A 12,410-nucleotide genomic window follows, 5' to 3' on the forward strand; every position below is an offset into this window, starting at 1 on the left:
AACCAGTTACCTTGGAATGGACTCCAACTCATGGTGACCCCACGTGTATGGAAAGTGGAACTGGGCTCTGTAGAGTTTTCATGGCTGATTTTTCAGAAGTAGATGCTCCTGGCATTTTAGACCCTGGAATCTGTGGGTAGTGCAAACAATGAACAGGCTAGGCTGCTAAATGAAACTTTGGAGGTTCTGAAAAATCAGCCACTGAAAACCTTACCGAGCACAGCTTTCCTCTGACACACACAGGGTCGTCATAAGTTGGGATTCACTCCAGGAGCAACAGGTTTATTTTCAGACTGCGTATGATCGAGGTCCTGGGGTGGAATGAGCACCTCGTAGCCCCCCTGTCTGCTCACGCACCTGCACGCGTCAGAGTTGTGGGTAGGTGTGTGGCAGGCAGGTGTCTCCCTGAGTTCCTCCATAACTCCCTCTTCCTTCCCTGAGCAGATCTCAAATTCTCCTCCATACCGCATTCTGTCGCCTGCAGAAAACAAACTCCACTCAAGCCCGCATTGCTCAGGGCTTCCAGGTTTATTTAACCCTCAGTATTTCGGCAACTTCTCGCTTCCCGCCTCATTCTCAGATCTCACCCCTTGGGCTGGGCAAGGGCCGGGTGGTTTCTCCAGCTCTGCAGAGGCCCCGAGCTCACACTCCCCATGGCCCACGGAGGTTCCAGGGTGGGGGGGGAGCCTGCCCGCACCTCTCCGCTGGCCGCCTGAGAGGGGAGGGGCTGAGGATGCGGGTTCTGTTATACCCAGGTCCCTGGAGCTGCCGTCCCGAGGGCTCCTCGCCGCTAACAGGCCCCCCGGGGCTGTGCCCCCCGCGATTTTTCCCTCCTGGAAACTCGAGACCCCGGGTGGGCTTCCCCAGCGCCCAAGCCCTGTTGTGCAGAGTGGCAGGAGTACAAATTACGCGTTCTCCTTGAGAACGGCGGTCCCAAACGCCCTCCTCACTCCATCAATCCTTCCCAGTGCCTCTAGGGCCCATCCCGTGCTGGGCAAGGCTGCCACCCCACTCCATGAGTATGCAGCCCCAGCCCTTGTCCTCAGCTGACCCCCAGGCTGGCAAGGGAGGAAGAGGTAGACCACTTGATGTTGTCATGCAAATGCTGCCTCATAGTGACGGCCCTTCTCTGGCCCTCTCCACTCTTCCTTCCCAACTCACTCCCTGAGCCCCACCCGAACTCAAGACTCCCTCCTTCTCAAGCAGTCTCGCCTCTCTCCAGGTCCTCCACCCTGGCTGCCAGAACATGGGGCTCTGGCTGTGTTCCTCCCCTACTCAGGGACTTCCCATGGCTCTCCAGTCCCGTCCTAGTCAAGTTCAGAGCTCCCCATCTTGGCATTCAAGACCCTTGTGATCTGGCCTCTGCCATCTTCTCTAGTTCCAAATCTAGCTGTTGTTCCATGCACAACTGAAATCCATTCATTTATTAAATCAACAATAAGTGAGGAAATGAGGTGTAGACCGAGCCTTTCCAAGTGGCTGACCATACCTGTGAAATTTCCATGCTGTTTCACACCATTTTGCCTCTCCCCATGCTGTTCCCTCAGCTGGAGATTTCTTTTCCCCTCCTCCTATCCTCCTGGCAAACTCCTCTCTTACTGAAAGGTACATCTCCAGCACCACCTCCTCCAGGAAGCCCTCCCTGATCATCCCAGGCTTGTCATGTGCAACTTGTGTGCTCTGAGAGGCTCTGGATTTCCCCTTCATATTGTCTGTGACCTTGTCTGCCTCCCCCTAGCCTAAGAGCTCTCTGGAACTGTCTTCATCTATTCCACCTTCCATCAGCATCAAAAGCAGATGACGAACTTGCTTCTTGCAATGCCCTCCTCTCCTAACTTCCATGGATGCCTGTTTTTTTCTCCTGTCTATCTAGTCACACTTTCTCAGTCTCCTCCTAAATTAGAATTCCCCAGGGCTTGGTCCTAGACTTTCTCCTCTCTTTCTAACTGATGAGTAAAGTTTCATAATTTTGCTTACCTACTCTATGTCAACAACACCCTATCACAATTTGGGTTCCCCCAGAAGCCAGCCTTGAGACAACGAATCAAGTGCAAGTAAGTTAATTGGGGAGATGATCTCAGAAAACACCAGTAGCAGAGAAGAGATAGAGAAAGGAAAGGGAAGGAAGCTGATAAAACACGTGTTATCAAGCAAGTTACCCCTTGGGCAACTGGAGTTCAATCCCACCAGGGACCTCTGGGAAGCAGCTTAGAACACCCACCACAGAGGGGTGAGGGAGCTGGGGTATACAGACACCAATTCCAGCTGGTGGTTGTTGAGGGCTGCTCCTGGGGGCGTTAATTCCCCAGTACTCCTGGCCTCCTGTATATGTGAATAGAGCAAGCTTTGGTGGCTAGGGAAAGACCTCAGACAAACAGATGCAAGTGCTGGTAGCTGGAAGTTAGGCTAGTGTGCACTGAAGGGGTAGGAGCAGGGGATATGGGCAGGGACATCTGGTACATCTGATTCAATCCCTTCATCTGTAACCACTCCTTTTCAGTCTCCTTTTCGTCTCCCCAAATTCTAATATTGGAGTTGCCCTAGGCTGCACCCTCAACTCTTCTCTCTCCCTAGTTGACCCAGAGTCATATGGTTTTAAGTATCGGTTCCATGCCAATAGTCCTCAAATCTATATCCCAGATCAGACATTCCCTCTGAGCTCCAGACCCATCAATCCAACAATCAAACATCAATCAATGTACAAAAAGACAAACAACCCAACTAAAAAATGAGCAAAGGAATTGAATGGACATTTCACCAAAGAGCATATACAAATGGCCAGCAAACACATGAGAAGATGCTCAATGTCATTAGCCATTTACCTGTTACTGTCAAGCCAATTCCGACTCATAGCGACCCTAAAGGACAGAGTAGAACTGCCCCATATGGTTTCCAAGGAGGGGCTAGTGGATTGGAACTGCCGACCTTTTGGTTAGCAGTTGACCTCGTAACCACTACACCACCAGGGCTCCTTTAGCCATTAGGGAGATACAGATTAAAACCATGATGAGACACCACTTCACCCCCGTTAGAATGGCAATGAGAAAAATAAATAAATAAAGGAAAACAACAGGTGTTGGCAAGGTTGTGGAGAAACTGAAACCCTCATCCACTGCTGGTGGAACTGTAAAATGTTACAGCCATTGTGGAAAACAGTTTTGTGTTTCCTCAGAAAGTGAACATAGAACTACCATATGACCCAGTGATCCCAATCCTAGGTATATACTCAGAAGAAGGCAGGAATACGAACAGAAACCTGTACACCAATACTTGCTGCAGCATTTTTCACAATAGCCAAATGTGGAAACGACTGAAACATCCATCAACAGATGAATGGATAAAGACAATGTGGTATATCCTTACAATGGAATATTACTCAGCCATAAAGAGAAATGAAGTCTTGACGCATGCCACAACATGGATGAACCTTGAAAACATCATGCTGAGCGAAATAAGTCAGTTGCAAAAGGCAAATACTGTATGATCTCACTTCTGTGAAATAAGCAAATAGAAACCAAAGGTGATCAGTGGTTACCAAGGGTGGCAGGAAGGGGGAAAAGGAGAGTTTTTTCTTAGGGGGCATTGAGTTTATGTTAATGGTGGTGGAATGATTTGGTAAAGGATAGTGAGAATGGTTGTACGACTTGAAAACTATAATCAATGTCACTGAATCCTACTTGTAGAAATTGCTGAGATGATGTATGTTTTGTTATGTATATTATCACCACAATAAAAAAAATTAATCAATGTGAAGAGTAACATTACCAAAAATGGCACCTCCAAAAATTCGCTCTTCATAAAAGCAGTGAGAAAACTGGCAAAAATCATGAGAATAAACTTTCTCAGGACTCTGGAAATTAACCAAAGGCTTGTAGCAGCTCGGGAAAAAGAAAAGCTGCTAGATATCAGTAAGAACAGTGAGCTTTGTGGCATTTTAACTTCCCTAGTCCCATCTCCTACTCTCCAGCTCCATGGTAGCATTAAAAAATAACAGCCCAAACAACAAAAAGATAAATAGAATTTAAAAATAACAGCCCACTAGGGTGCCCTGAGTTTCTGTTAACGATTATGAAGTGATCACAAAAAAGATAGTGGTAACGGACAACGTGATGAATATAATCAATGTGACTGGATTAAACACGTAAAAATTGTTGAACTGGGAAATGTTCTGTTATTTTTTATATATATATATAATATATATATATAACCACACACACACACAAAATAATAGCCTACATCTCAGTGCAGCCTGGAAGCCACCAGAAGAAGCAAGACAGAGCTGAAACCCTTTCAAAGCCTCATTCCCAAAGAACTATCATTATTTGACCTGGAAGACTCCACTTGCAAGGCTGTCTGTATTTGATATGACTAAGAGCTTACTCCATGTGAAAAGTTTTCTCCTCGGGGTCCTTTGTTGAAAACAATTGCAGACAAGTCTTTTAAATTTGTGGGTGCTTTAAGCAGTGGATAACAGTTGGAGCAAATAATAGACTAAACAAAAAGCTGGGAAATGAAATTTCTCTAGGGGTTTTGAAAAGCTCAGACATATTCCTGGGACTCAAAAATGCCACACTCATGCGTAGGGCTGTGTGCATGCCCAGAAAAGACCTGAGAAGGGCTTGTGCTCTCACTCTTGGCTTACCTTGAGGCTCTACACAAACATGAAGTGAAAGCTAAGGCAGTATTGTCAACTGCCTGGCTAGTTGTTGAAGGTGTACCCCAATATACAGAGCCCCTCAGCAAAGACTGGTTCCAAGCATTTAAGGAAATCTCTGCCCAATCATTGGTTGATGTCTTAGGCTGGGTTCCCTAGAGAAGCAAAATCAGTGAAGCATATAGATACAGATAGATAGGTAGACAGACAGACAGACAGATAGCTAGATAGCTAGTTAGACAGACAGATTTCCCACCTGGTTGTGGAGGCTGGTAAGTCCAAAGTCCGTGGGTCAGGTGTCAGGCTGGAGGCTTCTCCTGACTCATGTGGTTGCAAGGGCTGACAAACCCAAACTGGCAGATGAGATGACAGGCTGCTGGCCCACGGGGTTGTGGAAGCTGGCAAATCAGGTCAGATGGTAGGCTGCTGGCTCAAGTCCCAAGAACCAAAGGTCAGATGATGACGGGCCGGATACAGGATCTAGAGAAAGAGAGCTTTGCCAGAGCGTCCATATATATTGGATGCAGAGTTTGGGGAGAGGAGACGGAGACTGAAAAGGAGTGGTTACAGATGAAGGGATTGAATCAGATGTACCAGATGTCCCTGCCCATATCCCCTGCTCCTACCCCTTCAGTGCACACTAGCCTAACTTCCAGCGACCAGCACTTGCATCTCTTTGTCTGCAGTCTTTCCCTAGCCACCAAAGCTTGCTCTATTCACATATACAGGAGGCCAGGAGAACTGGGGAATTAACGCCCCCAGGAGCAGCCCTCAACAACCACCAGCTGGAATTGGTGTCTGTATACCCCAGCTCCCTCACCCCTCTGTGGTGGGTGTTCTAAGCTGCTTCCCAGAGGCCCCTGGTGGGATTGAACTCCAGTTGCCCAAGGGGTAACTTGCTTGATAACACGTGTTTTATCAGCTTCCTTCCCTTTCCTTTCTCTATCTCCTCTCCCTTACTGGTGTTTTTTGAGATCATCTCCCCAATTAACTCACTTGCACTTGTTTCGGTGTCGCAAGGCTGGCTTCTGGGGGAACCCAAATTGTGATAGGGTGTTGTCGACATAGAGTGGGTAAGCAAAACTATGAAACTCTACTCATCAGCTCCCCTCGTATCTGTCAGTTTGTCGTACTGCAGTGGCTTGCGTGTTGCTGTGATGCTGGAAGCTATGCCACCAGTATTTCAAATGCCAGCAGGGACACCCATGGTGGACAGGATTCAGTGGAGCTTTCAGACTAAGACAGACTAAGAAGAAGGACCTGGTGATCTACTTCTGAAAAAACTGGCCAGTGAGAACCTTATGAATAACAGCAGAAGATTGTCTGATATAGTGTCAGAAGATGAGTCCCTCAAGTCAAAAGGTACTCAATATACGACTTGGGGAAGAGCTGCCTCCTCAAAGTAGAGTCGGCCTTAATGACTTGAATGGAGTAAGTCTTTCAGGACCTTCATTTGCTGAGGTGGCATTACTCAAAATGAGAAGAAGCAGTTGCAAACATCCATTAATAACTGGAACATAGAATGTACGAAATATGAATCTAGGAAAACTGGAAGTCGTCAAAAATGAAACGGACTGTATAAAGATCGATATCCTAGGCATTACTGAGCTGAAATGGACTGGGATTGGCCATTTTGAATTGGAAAATCATGACAAATTGAAGAAGAATTGTGTTGCATTCATGATCAAAAAGAATATTTCAAGATCTATCCTAAAGTACAATGGTGTCAGTGATAGAATAATATCCATACGCCTACAAGGAAGACCAGTTAATGTGACTGTTGTTCAAATTTGCACACCCACCACTAACGCCAAAGATGAGGACATTGTAGATTTTTTTTTAACGGTTCAGAAAATTTTTGTGGTTTTATTGTATAATGAGGCATTGAAACATCTGAACAAATCAATATCTGGGTGCAAGGCAGCTGCTTTCTCTTTCATTTCTTTGGGTTACTAGAGCAACTTGTCAGTAGATTAAAAAAAAAAAAAAACTTTTGCATTAGTTAAGTCTTTCCAACGCGTGCATTGGTACAACACAAACTTCTCCTGTCAGATGCAACTAGGGTAGTATCCAAACATCATGCATGACACCTTGGTGGCAGCAGGGCACTGTGCTCCCCCCACCCACCCACCGTGGCCCTGCTCATTTGTGTATGATATTTGGAGCATCTAGAGGAGTGTGAATAGTATCAGGGAGAGGAGGGAGGAGGAAACAGCATGAGTGTGTGGTTGGGAGGAGGTCAGCTGAAGTGCAGACTAAGCCTGAACACGTGATTGGTGCAAACCCAAGCATCCTTGATGTTCTTTAATAGGAACATCTGGTGAAAGCCAGTAATGGGTCTTCCTCGGCCTTTAGCTGGCCCACAGCTGATGATGCAGATATCTGACGTGCGCTGATGGTCCTGCGCTGTGATCTGTGCTGGATTTTCCGGAATGGAAGGCTAGACAACTTCTCCACAATGGCAGCTTTCCCCTGGAACTGCTGTCCTTTCCATGTAAGGCATGATGCATCAATGTAAATTGCACCTAGTTGGGTTCTGTCATTATCAAATAACTGATATTAATGTTGAATGAAGCTGGACTCAATCTGTGCCCAGATTGGCTTGTCGCCCATTCTGGAGTGTTGCCCAGCATCATCAAGACCCGAAGTGCTGGCATAATGGTGGCAGCAGTGGCAGCAGCCCAGCATGATCTGCGACCGACTGGAAATTGTAAATTTTTACCAACTTATGCAGTCTGAAATTGATCAAACATGAAATCAAGATGCATTGATAATTACTGGTGATTGGAATGCACAAATTAGACACAAAGAAGAAGGACAAGTAGCTGGAAAATATGGCCTTGGTAATAGAAATGATGCGGGAGATAGCATAATATAATTTTGCAAGAACAATGACTTCTTCATTTCAAATACCTTTTTTCAACAACATAAACAGCAACCATACACATGGATCTCACCAGGTGGAATACACAAGAATCAAATCAACTACATATGTGGAAAGAGATGATGGACAAGCTCAATATCATCAGTCAGAACAAGGCAAGGGGACTACTGTGGAGCAGACCATCAACTGCTCATATGCAAGTTCAAGTTGAAGCTGAAGAAACTTAGAGCAAGTTCATGAGAGCCAAAATATCACCTTGAGTATATCTCACCTGAATTTAGAGACCATCTCAAGAAAATATTTGATGCAATGAACACTAATGACTGAAGAGCAGACTAGTTGTGGAATGACATCAAGGACATCATACATGAAGAAAGCAAAAGGTCATTAAAAAGATAGGAAAGAAAGAAAAGACCAAATGGATGTCAGGAGAGACTCTCAAACTTGCTCTTGAATGTAGAGCAGCTAAAGCAAACAGAAGAAATGATGAAGTAAGAGAGCTGAATAGAAGATTTCAAAGGGTGGCTTGAGAAGACATGTGAAGTATTATAATAAAATGTGCAAACACCTGGAGTTAGAAAACTAAAAAGGAAGAGCACACTTGGCATTTCTCGAGGTGAAAGAACTGAAAAAAAAAAAATTCAAACCTGGAGTTGCAATATTGAAAGATTCTTTGGGGAAAATATTGAATGATGCAGGCAGCATCTGTCTTAGTCATCAAGTGCTGCTATAACAGAAATACCACAAGTGAATGGCTTTAATTAACACAAATTTATTCTCTCACAGTCTAGTAGGTTTCAAGTCCAAATTCAGGGCATCAGCTCTAGGGGAAGGCTTTCTCTGTTGGCTCTGGAGGAAGGTCCTTGTCATGAGTCTTCCCTTGTTCTGGGAGCATCTCAGTACAGGAACCTCAGGTCTGAAGGACACACTCTGCTCCTGGCACTGCTTTTTTGGTGGTATGAGGTCCCCTGTTTCTCTGCTTGTTTCTCGCTTTTATATCTCAAAAGAGATTGGCTTAAGACACTACCTAATCTTGTAGACCTCATCAATGTAACTGCCGCTAATCCATCTTACTACATCATAGTGATAAGATTTACAACACATAGGGAAATCAATCATACAATACTGGTAATCATGACATAGCCAAGTTGACAGACATTTTTGGGGGACACAATTCAATCCATGACAGCATCAAAAGAAGATGGAAGGAATACGCAGAGTCACTGTACCAAAAAGAATTATTCAATGTTTAACCATTTCGGAAGGCAGCATATGATCAAGAACCAATGGTACTGAAGGAAGAATTCCAAACTGCACTGAAGGGAATGGTGAAAAAAGGCTCCAGGAATTGATGGAATACCAACTGAGATGTTTCAACAAACAGATGCAATGCTGGAAGCACTCACTCATCTATGTCAAGAAATTGGAAGACAGCTACCTGGTCAACCAACTGAAAGAAATCCATATTTGTGCCCATCCAAAGAAAGGTGGCCCAACAGAATGTAGAAATTATTGAAGAATATAACTGATATCACACACAAGAAAAATTCTGTTAAAGATCATTCAAAACCGATTGCAGCAGTACATTGACAGGGAACTGCCAGAAGTTCAAGGCAGATTCAGAAGAGGACGTGGGATGAGGGTTATCATTGCTGATGTCAGATGGCTCATGGCTGAAAGCAGACAATACCAGAAAGATGTTGACCTGTGTTTTATTGACTATGCAAAGGCATTCGAGTATGTGGATCATAACAAATTACAGATAACATTGCAAAGAATGGGAATTCCAGAACACTCAGTTGTGTTCCTGAGGAATCTGTACATAGGCCAAGATGCAGTTGTCTGAACAGAACAAGGGGATACTGCGTAGTTTAAAGTCAGGAAATGTGGGTGTCATGGTTGTATCCTTTCACAATACTTATTTAATCTGTATGGTGAGGAAATAATACAAGAAACTGGACTATATGAAGAACGGGGCATCAGGATTGGAGGAAGACTCATCAACAACCTGTGATACGCAGATGACACAACCTTGCTTGGTGAAAGTGAAGAAGACTTGAAGCACTTACTCATGAAAATCAAAGACTACAACCTTCAGTATGGATTGCACCTCAATATAAAGAAAACAAAAATCCTCACAACTGCACCAATAAGCAACATTATGGTAAATGGAGAAAATATAAAAGTTGTCAACGATTTCATTTTACTTGCATCCACAATCAACACCCACGGAAGCAGCAGTTAAGAAATCAAACGACGTATTGCATTAGGCAAATCTGCTGCAAAAGACCTCACAAGCAAAGATGTTACCTTGAGGACTAAGGTGCGCCTGACCCAAGGTATGTTTTTTCAATTGCCTCATATGCATACAAAAGTTGGACAATTAATAAAGAAGACCAAAGAAGGACTGGTGCCTTTGAATTACGGTGTTGGAGAAGAGTATTGAATATACCACGGACTGCCAGAAGAATGAACGAATCTGCCTTGAAAGTACAGCCAGAATGTTCCTTAGAAGCAAGAATGGTGAGACTTCAACTTGCGTTATTTGGACATATTATCAGGAGGGACCGGTCCCTGGAGAAGGACATCATGCTTGGTAAAGTAGAGGGTCAGTGGAAAAGAGGAAGACCCTCAATGAGATGGATTGAAACAGTGACTGTCACAATGGACTCAAGCATAACAACGATTGTGAGGATGGCGCAGGACTGGGCAGCATTTGTTTCCTTCCGCTGTACATACAGTCGCTATAAGTTGGAACCAACATGACAGCACCTAACAACAACAACAGCTCATCGGCCAGGAAGAGTGAAGAAGGTCTAGGAATAAGCCCTGTGGAATTCTGAGTTAGAAAAAGAATGAGAAAGGGTAGCTAGACAGACAGGAGGAAAAACAGGCATCCATGGAAGTTAAGAGAGGAGGGCATTGCAAGAAGGAAATTTGTCATCTGCATTTAATGCTGATGGAAGGTGGAATAGATGAGGACAGTTTCAGAGAGCTCTCAGGCTACAGGGAGGCAGACAAGGTCACAGACAATATGAAGGGGAAATCCAGGGCCTCTTGGAGCACCCATGCTGCACATGACAAACTAGGATGATCAAGGAGGGCTTCCTGGAGGAGGTGATGCTGGAGATGTACCTTTCAGGAAGAGAGGAGTTTGCCAGGAGGATAGGAGGAGGGGAAAAGAAATCTCCAGCTGAGGGAACAGCATGGGGAGAGGCAAAATGGTGTGAAACAGCATGGAAATTTCACAGGTATGGTCAGCCACTTGGAAAGGCTCGGTCTACACCTCATTTCCTCACTTATTGTTGATTTAATAAATGAATGGATTTCAGTTGTGCATGGAACAACAGCTAGATTTGGAACTAGAGAAGATGGCAGAGGCCAGATCACAAGGGCCTTGAATGCCAAGATGGGGAGCTCTGAACTTGACTAGGACGGGACTGGAGAGCCATGGGAAGTCCCTGAGTAGGGGAGGAACACAGCCAGAGCCCCATGTTCTGGCAGCCAGGGTGGAGGACCTGGAGAGAGGCGAGACTGCTTGAGAAGGAGGGAGTCTTGAGTTCGGGTGGGGCTCAGGGAGTGAGTTGGGAAGGAAGAGTGGAGAGGGCCAGAGAAGGGCAGTTACTAAGAGGCACCATTTGCATGACAACATCAAGTGGTCTACCTCTTCCTCCCTTGCCAGCCTGGGGGTCAGCTGAGGACAGGGGCTGGGGCTGCATGCTCATGGAGTGGGGTGGCAGCCTTGCCCAGCACGGGGTGGGCCCTAGAGGCACTGGGGAGCATTGATGGAGTGAGGCGGGCCTTTGGGACCGCTTTCACAAGGAGAACCCGTAATCAGTACTCTTGCGGCTCTGCGCAACAGAGACTTGGGGGCTGGGAAAGCTGATCAGGGGTCTCGAGTTTACAGCAGGAAAAAATCCCCCAAGGCACAGCCATCCTGACCCCTGGGGGGCTTGTTAGCGGCGGGAAGCCCTCAGGACAGGTCTCCAGGGACCCGGGTATAACAGAACTCGAGTTCTCAGCCCCACCCTTCTCAGGCGGCCAGCGGAGAGGTGTGCGCAGGCTCCCCGGGAACCTCCCTGGGCCACGGTAAGTGTGACTTCGAGGCCTCTGCAGGGCTAGAGAAGCCGCCCTGCCCTTGCCCAGCCGGTGGGGTGAGATCTGAGAATAAGGAAGGAAGCGAGAAATTGCGGAGATACTGAGCGTTAAATAAACCTGGAAACGCCGAGCAATGAGGGTTTGCGTGGAGTTTGTTTTCTGCAGGCGAGGGTTTACGAAGTGGAGGAGAATCTGAGATCGGCCCAGGAAAGGAAAGAGAGGGTTATGGGGGAACTCAAGGAAACCCCTGACTGCCGCGCACACTCACCTACCCACGACCTTGGCGCGTGAGCAGACAGGGAGGCTTGGAGGTGCTCATGCCGTTTGTGCCACCCCAGGACCTCGATCCCATGCGGTCTGAAAATAAACCTGTTTGTTGCCCCTCGAGTGAATCCCAACTCATGGGCACTCCAAGTGTGTTGGAGTAGAACTGCTCCATAAGGTTTTCAATGGCTGATTTTTCAGAAGTAGATCACCAGGCCTTTATTTGGAGCTGCCTCTGGGTGGACTGAACCTCCAATCTTTCAGTTAGCAGCTGAGCCTGTTCTTTGTTTGCACCACCCAGGAATTCTGGGGGCAAATTGCACAGGCATGTACCAGCAGCATTTACTTCTGACAAATCAGCCATGAAAACCCTATGGGATGGCCATGAGTTGGAGTCCACTCCATGACTACTGTTTTTCTTTTTTTGGTGGCCTGGAGCATCCTGGGGACAAATACACACTTGCTGTCATACAGAGTCTTAGAGTGACGGCTCAGAGGTGGTGGGGTGGG

General features: G+C 46.1%; 1 pseudogene; it reads right to left on the bottom strand.

Moving 5' to 3' along the window:
• Positions 1 to 6,893: 6,893 nt before the first annotated feature.
• On the bottom strand, positions 6,894 to 7,267 carry LOC101359487 (nuclear transport factor 2 pseudogene; annotated as a pseudogene).
• Between the last annotated feature and the right edge of the window lie 5,143 nt (positions 7,268 to 12,410).

Source organism: Trichechus manatus, unplaced genomic scaffold (assembly GCF_000243295.1).
Source record: "Trichechus manatus latirostris isolate Lorelei unplaced genomic scaffold, TriManLat1.0 scaffold00122, whole genome shotgun sequence".
Lineage (NCBI taxonomy): Eukaryota > Metazoa > Chordata > Mammalia > Sirenia > Trichechidae > Trichechus > Trichechus manatus.